Source organism: Ctenopharyngodon idella, chromosome 15 (genome assembly GCF_019924925.1).
Source record: "Ctenopharyngodon idella isolate HZGC_01 chromosome 15, HZGC01, whole genome shotgun sequence".
Classification (NCBI taxonomy): domain Eukaryota; kingdom Metazoa; phylum Chordata; class Actinopteri; order Cypriniformes; family Xenocyprididae; genus Ctenopharyngodon; species Ctenopharyngodon idella.
In genome coordinates, this window is record NC_067234.1 from 25600389 (window position 1) to 25612546 (window position 12158).

The 12158-nt window shown below is 37.4% G+C and overlaps 1 long non-coding RNA gene across 1 annotated transcript; it reads left to right on the forward strand.

The window, feature by feature from the left end:
* The first annotated feature begins 4409 nt into the window (after positions 1 to 4409).
* Positions 4410 to 6422, forward strand: LOC127495435 (uncharacterized). Its single transcript, XR_007925125.1, has 2 exons — positions 4410 to 4577; positions 4812 to 6422. It is a non-coding gene; the product is annotated as an uncharacterized LOC127495435 (long non-coding RNA).
* Positions 6423 to 12158: the final 5736 nt, after the last annotated feature.

A 12158-nucleotide genomic window follows, 5' to 3' on the forward strand; every position in this document is an offset into this window, starting at 1 on the left:
ATCATGCATTTTCTGCATAGAAGTGTGATTTTTTTTGTTTTTTTCTCTGTTTGTATTAGCTCTTTCAATCCTGGTATTTTCTCCTCCTCTTCCTCTGTTCTCCTGTCTGTCACCCAGCCTCCTTAGCTTTGCCTTGCCACTAACTGATCTGGGTGATATGTTGCCTTGCGAAGACAGGAAATGAAACCTTTCATTCCTCCCCAGTTGCAGCCCCTTTATCAAAAGCAACTGGGTTTCTTCATTGCAGCCCACTGCCTAATGAACTCATTTTGTGCACATAGAATGCCTCCTTATCTCAACAAATACACACACACACACACACACACAATCTCCTCCTTTCCCCCTCGATTCTCAATACACTGTTAGTATAATTGTTTTCAGAAGGCTTAGAACTTTAACTTCCATCCACTTTCTTTATAGACTGAGGTGCTGAGAGTAAAGACATGTAGGCTACAAATGAAAGTGTGGGAGAGAGAGATAATGGTGGTCTCAGATTAATATGGTCTCGGATTAGTTAAAATATCACTGAACAATCTGGATAAATTGGAAAATATGCTGATGAAGTTATAATCCTTTATAATTTGGGGATTTTTTTTTTTAAGAACAGACTTTAAGTTAGTTTGCAATAGGGTATATGTCGAACGTCACATGACCAAACCGGAAAACTGGGGCACGTTCAAGCTCAAACCGGTGCGCAACATTTTGCTATGGTTTCCGGGTTGAACGACATGTTTCCTGGAAACGGTGTGCAGTGCAACGGGGTTTGAGATACGTTTTCTCTTGTTTGGTGGGTGTGTCAAAGGAACAAAGAGGATCCTTCTCCGGAAACATTTTTTTTTAATATAAATATTCACAGGGTAAACTCGATGTAGCAATTTAAAGGATACCTCTTTAACCTTGTTCGTGATTAAATATTTATTGGGTAAAGACCACATGCTCTTCCAATGAATATCATAAAAAAAAATTACTCCAGTAAAACACAACAGAAGGAACAGTAGTTGTATCATTCTGAAAAAGATGTCGAATCTTTCTATTCCTGAAAGAAGGACTGCCATAGTTGCAACTCTTGCATCATCAGAACAGGGTGCTCAATGCACCGCCGTTTCCGTTTAAAAAACATTTTGCAACGTTTTGTCGGGGCTGAACGCAGCCCTGGGGCCATTTCAGAAAGGAGGTTAAGTGAAAACTCTGAGTATGTTAACCCTGAAATGAGGGAAACTCTGGGTTTTCCGTTTCAGAATGGTAGGTATGTCAAACCCGAGAAAGCAGGGTAAGTCAAGCCCATTTCTGAAAGAGAGGTAAATACCGCGTGGTTTAACTGATATCGAATCGAATTGCAAGTTAGTGAATTGAAATGCATAACTATGATGACAGACTGGCAGGAAATGGTGCAAAACAGAAAACAAAGTCCAAACGGGGTGATATTGTGACATACTGATAAGCCTCATCTTTCCGTTATTGTTACACTCTAAAAAATGCTGGGTTAAAAACAACCCAAGTTGGGTTGAAAATGGACAAACCCAGCAGTTGGGTTAAATGTTTGCCCAACCTGCTGGGTAGTTTTATTTAACTCAACTATTGCTTAAAAATGACTATATGGCTGGCTTAAAATGAACCCAAAATAGGTTGGAAATTGAAAATCAGACATAATTACTAGAGGCAACAATAATAATCAAAGGAGAAAATTTATTAATAAACAATTTAATAAATGTTTATTGTTTTATTATTATATTTAATATTAATAAATGTTAATTTGCAACATATTTTGGGTTCATTTTAACCAAGCAATAAAACTACCCAGCAGGGTGGGCAAACATTTAACCCAACCGCTGGGTTAAAACAACCCATTTTCAACCCAACTTGGGTTGTTTTTAACCAAACATTTTTTAAAGAGTAATAATAGTTGCAACTTGCACTCTTAAATGTGCATTGGAACTTGCCAGCTGATAAAACCTGTGCTCCAGGGACCATATTCATATAACATTTAGGCTAAATGTAGATCTTAACTGGCTGAGTTAGATGGTGATTGACACTAAACAGTAGAAAATCAGTCCAGAGTCTCTTCTTCAGCTGTAAATGTCTCTGGCTGTTAAAGTCTTTTGTTGATCATAATAAATTGACATTTTGATAAACATAAGCAGTCTTTCAGAATGCTCTCAATAACATGTAGCTTAGATCAGTTGCATACTATATGCATTAGTGAGTGTGGTGGTACTTATGGGGTGTCGCTCTGGGATGGGTGAGTATAGGTTGGGAGGGAAAAATCACAGTATACTCACTACAAAAAACTAGACTACAGATACACAACATGTATCTGCCAGTATAAAATATAACTAGCATCTAATTACTATTTACACTTATTGCAAAGAACTGCTACTTTTAGCCTACATGGTAAATAGAACAGAATTTGCGAAATGTAAAAAAATGCACTTAAATTATTATTATTATTATTATTATTATTATTATTTGCATGTAGGATACCGTGAAAATGAATAGTAGTTCAATAACTTACCGTTCTGCACGTTTTCACATCTGATATTATAACAGTGATAAGAATTAGTATTGACTCGGTAACATGCGAATACTTTTGGGTGCTGTTGCCATGGTGAATCGTAATATCGGAGCTCCATTGATCATGGCTTTTCATAGTCGTGGTGCACGCGCTTAACTCAGAATCAACCTACTCAGAGTCGATTGAACTAACTCAGTTCAGCTGTTCTGAAACCGAAAACTCAGAGTTTCCCCTCTCAAGGTAAGTCAACTCAGAGTTCAAGTTTTAACTCAGAGTTGGTTGAACCTCCTTATTGAAACGGGCCCCAGGTCTCATTGCATCCACTTGTGTTAACAGCAGTATGAATTGACGGCATATCTATGGACTTTTAAGGTAATCAGCGAATCTACCTAGTTCACATTGTTATAGGTGTTTTATTCTATTAAATATCTAAACGTTAGTGTGAAGAAGAAAAATTAAAAAGTCTTTTAAATATCAATCTGCATATGCGGGGGACATCAGTTATACTCATCTTTGCTCGCTCCTTTAAGTTATCTTGAATAAAACAGCACAATCGATCTAATCTGTTTTACAGAAACGGAAGTTAGATTGCGCATAACCAGAGACTGTATATCACAGGGAGATGAGAGGGTGAGAAAGAGTCGGCTACCTTAATCACGTGCTCACCTCTCAGCCTATCGTGTAATGGCAGTGACATAAGTCGCAACATTAGTCTGCCTTCTCTTAATAAAATACATTTTTATCAAGCTAAAATCTACATATAGTTCCCAACGAAAGTATTGTTTAGTGTAAAACATGCTGAAGATTAGCAAACAGGCTGTCGATTAATTAAATGATTAGCTATTAACCCACAAAAGCTGTTTAATCAGCATAGTGAAGCCTCTCATCCATTGACATCCATTCAGAAAACATCCTGCGTACCGCCGGGAGCGGAGCGTTAGCATTAGCCGTTACGCTTTTTTGGCTAAAGGTTGCAGGCTTGCCTTCCAGTGGCTTTGGCATAACCCCTATTACTTGTCATGCAGGCCTAAGCATTTCACAACTGTTGCACTGTCATCATCTAGGAGGTGGCGCCATCTCATGGAGAATGCAGAGTGCAAAAGGTTAGTTTGATAGACATACATTTAATATACTGTCTTACCTAATTACCTTCTCATGTTAAAGGGTTAGTTCACCCAAAAATGAAAATTCCGTCATTAATTACTCACTCTGTCATTCCACACCTGCATTCCATTCATCTTCGGAACACAAATGAAGATCTTTTTGATGAAATCTGAGAGCTTTCTGTCCCTCCATTGACAGTCTATGCAACTACCACGTTCAAGCCCCAGAAAGATGGTAAAGACATCATTAAAGTAATCCATGTGACTCCAGTGCTTTAACCTTTAGCCCAAAAATGTTCACCCTTTATTTATTAACCCTGTAGTTATATACATGTAAATTAAGTTAAAAATTGAAAGCATCCTCTGTGGCTGCCTAATTTATTTATTTTTGACATGTGAAATGGATTCTCTCCTTCCTTCACAAGATGATGTGCAAGAGTTCCAGTGGAGGGCTTATAGTTGATAATTTAGGAAAAGATTTTATAGGCTAGTTTGATCATTTAGGGAGAGATTTAATAGTTGATGGTCATATAGGATAGATTTTCACACAGCCTGTAGGAGTAAAACGGGTTAAAAATAAACGGGACAATAAATTCAAGATGATTTAATGAGTTTTTCTATGTCAGAACAATAAATCAACCTCATTTATAGAATGACAGTGCTGCCATCTATCTTAATAACTGCACTTCTGCTGATGACGTTTACAGAAATAATTACATAAATTACAAAAATAAATACATAACAAATAAATACAAATGATACTGCTTGCAATCTAATTTTATAATTTGTTTGATTTGAATCGAATCTGTCGACTTTAGCAATCACGTGACGGCCAACAGGAGGGACTCTGACTGCGTGTCTTCTTCAGGACAAGAGTTTCCCTGAATCCATCGAAGTGGGTCGTGAAATTTCCTGCAAGATCATGGACCGACTTGCGAGTGTAATTGGACAACAACATACAGGTAAAAAGAAAAATCAGACTTTGTGGGGCTTTTTTGTCATGATTTAAAAAAAAAAAGATAATCAGAGACGCTCTAGACGGGCACTTCTTTTGTCGTTTGTCTTCCTTGTGACTCCTTGCCTGTCATTTCAGTGCTTTGCCTTCTAACTAGAATAAACGTTCTAAGAACTTATATTTACTCTATACGGTTCTGCAAACTTATCTTATAATATTAAAAGAGTAAATGCCTTCACAGGTCTGACGGTGGGATTGAGTTTGATGATCATCGTTGTGATTATCGTCCTCGCGGCTGTTGTTTACACTCCACCCGGCGCCACAGCGCGCTGCTTGAGAAGAAACAGGAGTGAAGAAATCCTCTCCCTGACTGCTAACAGAATTTCATGACTGCTAACAGAAAAAATATGAACTTTATGGATCTTTGTGTTGGACTCACAACATAGAATAAACTGTTAAACCATTAATAGGGGGACTGTGAACACTGTTTACCCCTTTAAATAGTGGTTTATTAAAGGATTAGTTCACTTTCAAATGAAAATTACCCCAAGCTTTACTCACCCTCAAGCCATCCTAGGTGTATATGACTTTCTTCTTTCTGATGAACACAATCGTAGAAATATTAATAAATATCCTGACTCATCCGAGCTTTATGCGTTACCAAACGAGTATGAACTGAAGAAAGTGTCTCCATCCATCATAAACATATTCCACACGGCTCTGGAGGGTTAATAAAGGCCTTCTGAAGCGAAGCGATGCGTTTGTGTAAAAAAAAAATCCATATTTAACAAGTTATAAAGTAAAATATGTAGCTTCTGCCAGACCGCCTTCCGTATTCTTCAAAAAAAGCTTACGCTGTATGTCCTACGCCTTCCCTATTCAAATTACGGAAAAAAACGGAATTATAAAGCTCGAATGAGTCAGGATATTTATTAATATTTCTACGATTGTGTTCATCAGAAGGAAGAAAGCCATATACACCTAGGATGGCTTGAGAGTGAGTAAAGCTTCTGGATATTTAATTTGAAAGTGAACTAATCCTTTAAAAATGACTTCCAAACAAATCCATTTCCAAACACATGAAAGTTTAATAACATGTTAAATGTCATGGAAATTTCTTTTACACAAATAAGTATCATGGTATAAATCTCTAAATTCTGGTACCTGCATACAAATGGAAATCCTCCTCTGCAATCTCTGTAAAATGGTTATATTAAAATTACATAGGCAATAATCAGGAACAAACAGAAACAGCCTAACGTTACATAGGCCAGAAAACAATGGGACTGACATGTAGACCTTTCTATGCGTTCTTCAATTGTCACGAATTTCTATTCAATATTAGAGACTTTTACATTCTTTATCATGTGGATTTAATGTTTATACAAGAACACAAACTCAATTACACTCAAGAACTCTTATCTGTTTAATGACAGGACTTTACACAGGCTGCAATTCCAGTAGATAACCACTAGAAGGACTAGTGCTCTGTGGAAAATATGAGAGTCTCCATGTAGGCCTATCCCCATAAGTGCTACAGCATTTATTCTTTTTCATTTAAAGGTAACTAATGATTTTGAGATATTTGCAATTGATTTTTAAATAGCTTCATGGTATAACTAAACATACTTGTGATGTTTCATATACCATTGCATCAGAAATAGTGCTATTAATTTTTTCATTTGCTTTCACATGGTGAACGCTGATTATTATGCAGGTCATTCTGACATATAAGACATCTCAAATCATTTTAAACATGATTTAATACTAAGAATCACAAAAATAATGGGTGCTCAATGCTACTCCAGTAAGAATATGTCCACTGCATCAGAATTAAAGTGGTTCAGCTTCATTTGAATTTCAGTTTCTCATTTAAAATATTTTTTTGTCATCTGAAAGAGAGTATTAGAATTCTGCAAATCCCCAAAGAGCAATTTTTCTTACTCCACCCTTCCCAGCCCCCCTTTTGGCTGTCACCGAGCCAAGCCCTCTGAGTCGAACTTTAATTAAAAGCCATGACTGCTGTTGTCTGTCTGTCTTAAACTCTGATAGTCAGTGTCCCCTAATCTCAATCTTATCTTCCCTGCTCTCCCTGCTAATCCACACGGGGAGACAGAGATACGGTCACTGACAGATGCAGACAGCGTCACGCATGTGATAACAGACAAAATGTGAGACGTGCCCATGCGGCAAAGCAACATTTGAGCGAGAATAAAAGACATCATGAAGTAGGAGACAATGCCTCTTCATTTCCTTATGTATTGTGGTTGTTCTTTTACTGTTTGACAATAAAAAAAATCCATGGTATGGGATTTTAACTGTATTGAGAAAATATGAGGAATAGTAATGCATTAAATAACCAATAAGACATTCGACCACTGAAAGTAATAATGCAGAGAAATGAATCCATCAATCACTGTCACAACACCCAGCAAAATAATTTCTTATTTACCCCTCCTTCTCTTTCCCCCCTTAATATGTCGTCTCATTTCTAATCAATATGTTTTGTATCTCCGGCTGATTATTGTTTTCTCTGACAGAATGGGTCTGCATTGATTGTTGGCTATGGTCTTTTCCCACAAGCTCTCTAAAACACCAGCATACTGATGTTACATCTGCTGGGATGAAATGGGAGATGGAGTTCAGAGTAGATGGGGGTTTCAATAATCTATAGCCCAGATATTTTAAAGGATTTGATGAATTTTTCCTATATACGCTCCAACACAGAAGCAAATCTCAGCTGAATTGGTTTGCATTGATCTAGTTTATCTAAATAAAATAAAGAAAGCTGTGGATAAAGCAATCAGCTCTAGACTTATGATCAAGCCCTTCTGTTTAGGCCCTGGAAATAGCACCCTCCTCCGTACATATGCAATAATATGACACATGGGTGACGGGGCACTCCCACCAGCTGCCGTCTGTCTGTGGAATTCTTTATTCATTTAAACTAGGGGTTTTACGGATGCTGTCATGTTCATAATGTTGTTTAAAACTCCCAGGCTTTCACATGATAGTGTGCATTTCCTGTGCTGCATTGTTTTATGTCTGACTGCTCACTCACTTCATTTATTTCCTTTGTTAATAAAACATCATTACAAGAATAATAAAGTTTGGGAGGAGCACGTTCAGATAATCTGCTCAAATTAGCACGAGAGGAGGCCAGTATACTTTCTTCTGTTCCACAACAGTTTTCCAGCATCCCACCACGACCCCGACTCCTCACTCTCAATTGTTCCTATCCCAGCCAGGGATATGGGGGAGTACTCTGGGTTCAGGCCAAATTCCAAGCCCTTCGGACAGTATGCCAAATATACATCCTCTTTACTCTATTTGATTATACAGGGGTTGGACAATGAAACTGAAACACAGGCCAATAGCGTTATAGGCTTCACGCCTATATATGCACGGCCTGGTGGCCAATCTTGATTTTACATTCCTTCAGTAAGAGCAGAGTGTGAAGGTTGAATTTTCAGAGCAGTAGCACAGCTGTACATAAAATATTGCAATCCACACAACATAATGGGAGACATATCAGAGTTCAAAAGAGGACCAATTGGTGCGTGTCTCGCTGGCTCATCTGTGACCAGGACAGCAAGTCTTTGTGGTGTATCGAGAGCCACAGTATCCAGGGTAATGTCCGCATACCACCACCTAGGACACATCACATCCAACAGGAGAAACTGTTGACGTAAGAGGAAGCTGTCTGGAAGGATATCCTGGTACTAACCCGGGCTTTATCCAAAAAACATAAAACCACAGCTGCGTAACTCACTACAGAATTAAATGCGCACATCGACTCCTGTTTCCACCAAAACTGCTCGTCTGGAGCTTCACAGAGCCAGTATTCATGGTCAGTCTGCTATAGCCAAACCTTTGGCCACTCATGCCAATGTCATTTTCATTGGTGCCAACAGTGCAAATCTTGGGCTGTGGGCAATGTAATACATGTATTGTTCTCTGATGAGTCCACCTTCACTGTCTTTCCCACATCCGTGGGTGTCACGGTGTTGAGAAGCCCCAAAGAGGCTGAACACCAGAGTGAACATCAGAGTGAAGCAAGGGGGTGGATCAGTGATGGTTTGGGCTGCAATATCATGGCATTCTCTACTGTGCTTGATGGCCACATCACTGCCAAGGACTACCGAACCATTCTGGAGAATCATGTGCATCTAATGGTTCAAACACTGTACCCTGAAGGGGGTGCCATGCATCAGCATGATAATGCACCAATACACACAGCAAGACGTGACAGAATGGTTTGATGAACATAAAAGTGAAGTTGAACGTCTCCCATGACCTGCACAGTCAACAGGTCTAAATATTTTGAGCCACTTTGAGGTATTTTGGAGGAGCAAGTCAGAAAACGTTTTCCTCCACCAGCATCAGGTAGTGACCTGGCCACTGTTCTGGAAAAGGAATGGCCAAGAGGAATGGCTCAAAATCCCTTTGGACACTGTGCAGGACTGGATCTGTCATTCCCAAGACAAACTGATGCTGTATTGGCCGAAAAAGGAGGCCCTACACCATACTAATAAATTATTGTGATCTATACAATAAATTTCCCCCAAACCTTTAATTTAATCCACCCAAAATAGACTTTAGTCATATCAATATTTTAAGCTTTGTCTAATTAAAGCTCTTTAAAGTGATATGTTGTTTGTATTCTATTTTTGCAGTTCTGTGATAAAATATGGTGATAAGACTCTGAAGTTTTGCGCATACACATACAGAATGGCTTACACACTCCCCTTTAAATAACGAAATATGCGTAAGAATATTATGACGCCTTTTTTCTTTTTTTCACGATACTCAATTAATGATTGTAAACAGAGGTTGGTGTCTTTAAAATAAGTATCTGTGCTGAATTTTAGAAAAATAAATCACAACATTCCCGTGCTATGGGCACAGCCAATACTAAAGGCTGCAGCGGAAGTTTTTTTACACTAATACTTGAAGCTTCCGCTTTTCGAACGCGGAAGTGTGATAAAGGCCTACTGAAAGGTATATAAAGGTTTCCAGATGACGTCTATTTCAGGAAAGGCCTTGTGTATTTCAGCAGGACAATGCAAAACCACATACTGCAGCTATTACAACAGCATGGCTTCGTCGTAGAAGAGTCCGGGTGCGTCAAATTTGATGCCTGTAGCAGAAAAATATTTTAAAAAATTATTTTTCATCACAAACAAATAAATAAAAAAATTAAGCATGCAAGCAAGCAAGCCTAAATTGCTTATAAGTTAATTCAATTGTCCTTCAGCTACCTTGCATGCTCACTTGAATCCCACATTTACTTTTTAATTAACAGCCGGTTTTATTCTTGTTCATTATTCATTAAATTGCCAGGCTCTCTCTTCAGGCTTAGAGCATAGGACAGTGACAGCAAACAGCCGTCCTCTTAATTCAGCCACTCGAATGTGTGGTGTTTGTCATCAGGTTGTTGTGACTGTGGGGAACAGTTTCTCTGTCTTAATGAGGATGGTTAGGGACAGACTACAGCTCCCATTGAAACATGACCTTAGAATCAGTCATATAGGTGTGGAGTGTTTACTGTCACCTTGAACACAGCTTCCTTAGTGTTGCATTGAAAGAGGTAATCTTGTATTGCTTAAGTGTCTGAAGGTTTTAAATTAAGCTGTGAAATGTGATTATACATTCATTATGAAGATAGGCTATTGTGTTTTAGAGCAGCTGACCAATAATATTATGGACATGACAAGTTAAGGTGATTTTTGGTATTTTAGTTTAATTATTGTATAAGGGAAAATGTATATTTAAGATAATAAAAGCTGCATGTCTCGAACTTTGATTTAATATTTCAAATATTTGTCTGCTAGATAAAGTAGTTCAGAAATACTTTAAATAAAAGTAGTATAGAGATACTGCACACTACTGGGTGGGTTGACGCAATTAAAAAAATTATTGTATATGTTGTTTATAAAATTTTTTTTTTCAAAATACATGGATCGCGGAATCGGGGGGGGGGCTGCCCGGGCTACTTTTGCCCGGGTAACTTTTGAGGTCTGGTACAAATACAAAAATACATAGGCTACAGGTCCATATGTATGCACGATTAATCATTAAAATATTGCAGTCTCGATTCAAAGTCACACGCGATCTTATTCCTAAATGACAACGTTTCTTCAGTCAAACCTTTAAAGTTACGATCATGCCAGAATATTAATTTAAACCTGCTTTCACGAAAATTCGCGCTGCCGCTAATACAGGGAGCGCAGCGCTCATTTATGCTATATGTCTGAAACAGCTTCACAAACAGTGTTTTCAGCTGACAGTATTGCTATTGCTTTGCTGCAAACATACGAAAATATTGGGCTAAAAGGTTAGTCCGCATATAAACATCGATGTTATGGCAACCGCAATCAAAATGAGTAAATTACCTTTGAAACTAACAGCCGCAGCTCATCTGTATGAGCAGGTGGGGCAAATAAACACCACCAAAATCCAAACATAGACCTCTAAATAAGTTGAAAAAATAATAAATTGTAAATGTGTTCAGCATTCTTCAACAAATATTTTTCAGATTTTCTAGAATATTTTAAGACTTATATTATAAAATTTAACTTATGGCTTCGGCAGACATGTGTAATGAAGCGGGGCAGCCGGTCTCGGAGCCCTCCCCAGCTCTACAGCGCCCCACAATTTCCCCAATGTAAATCTGTGGTGAAAAAGTGGAACTGCAGCACGCTGTTGAGAGCCATTAAGGCAGATTTCAGGCTGTCCCGCTTATTTTCACGTCACATATATTTTTAAAAACTTTACAGATTCTAAATACACTTTTTAAAGGCTTTTTGAAAATGAGCAAAATTGGGTTTTAAGTTAGGCTACTCCATTTAGTTTGATGAATATAACATTTTCCTAATAACAAAACAAAGGGCCTAGGCCTAGGCCTATATATTTTTCTTTTGGAAAAGTCGTATTCATTTGAATGAAATATGTTTTCCTTATCTGAGAAGAAACATTTTTTGGGAGTTCTCGGTATTGTGTGTAACTAATAAAATACTGACAACTTGTAATATTTTAAAACAACGTGTATTACACTGTTCAGCCTGTAGGTGGCGAACAGTAACTGATGAAATTCTTTCAAAAACTTAACGAAACAAGTCTTCATTCATTAATTTCATTAAAAGATTTTTTTTTTTTTTTGCATAATGAATTCATTTAAATTAATAAATATTTTTAATAGACTCATTTATAACATTTAGACATTTATAAATCGACTCATTTATAATATTAAGAACCTAGGCCTATTATTTTGTTTAGTTGTCTAATGTTTTTATTTCAGAGTCATGGGAGAATCGTGATCTCTATATCTATCTCTCTAAAAAAAAAATAATAATAATACAGATTATCCAAAATCATAAATTAAGTTAATAAAATGTAATAAATAATAAATGTAATATAAAATATAATGTATCTGGCATCTAACTTAGCACTAATATTAAAATGTACAGACTTACAGACTAGGATGTAAAATGTACTGTCTTACAGACTAAGATGAAGTCTTTGTGTAGCCTACATTAAAATGGTTTCAAACAGTTCTATTCAGTTCTACTTTCAACTATGACGTTAT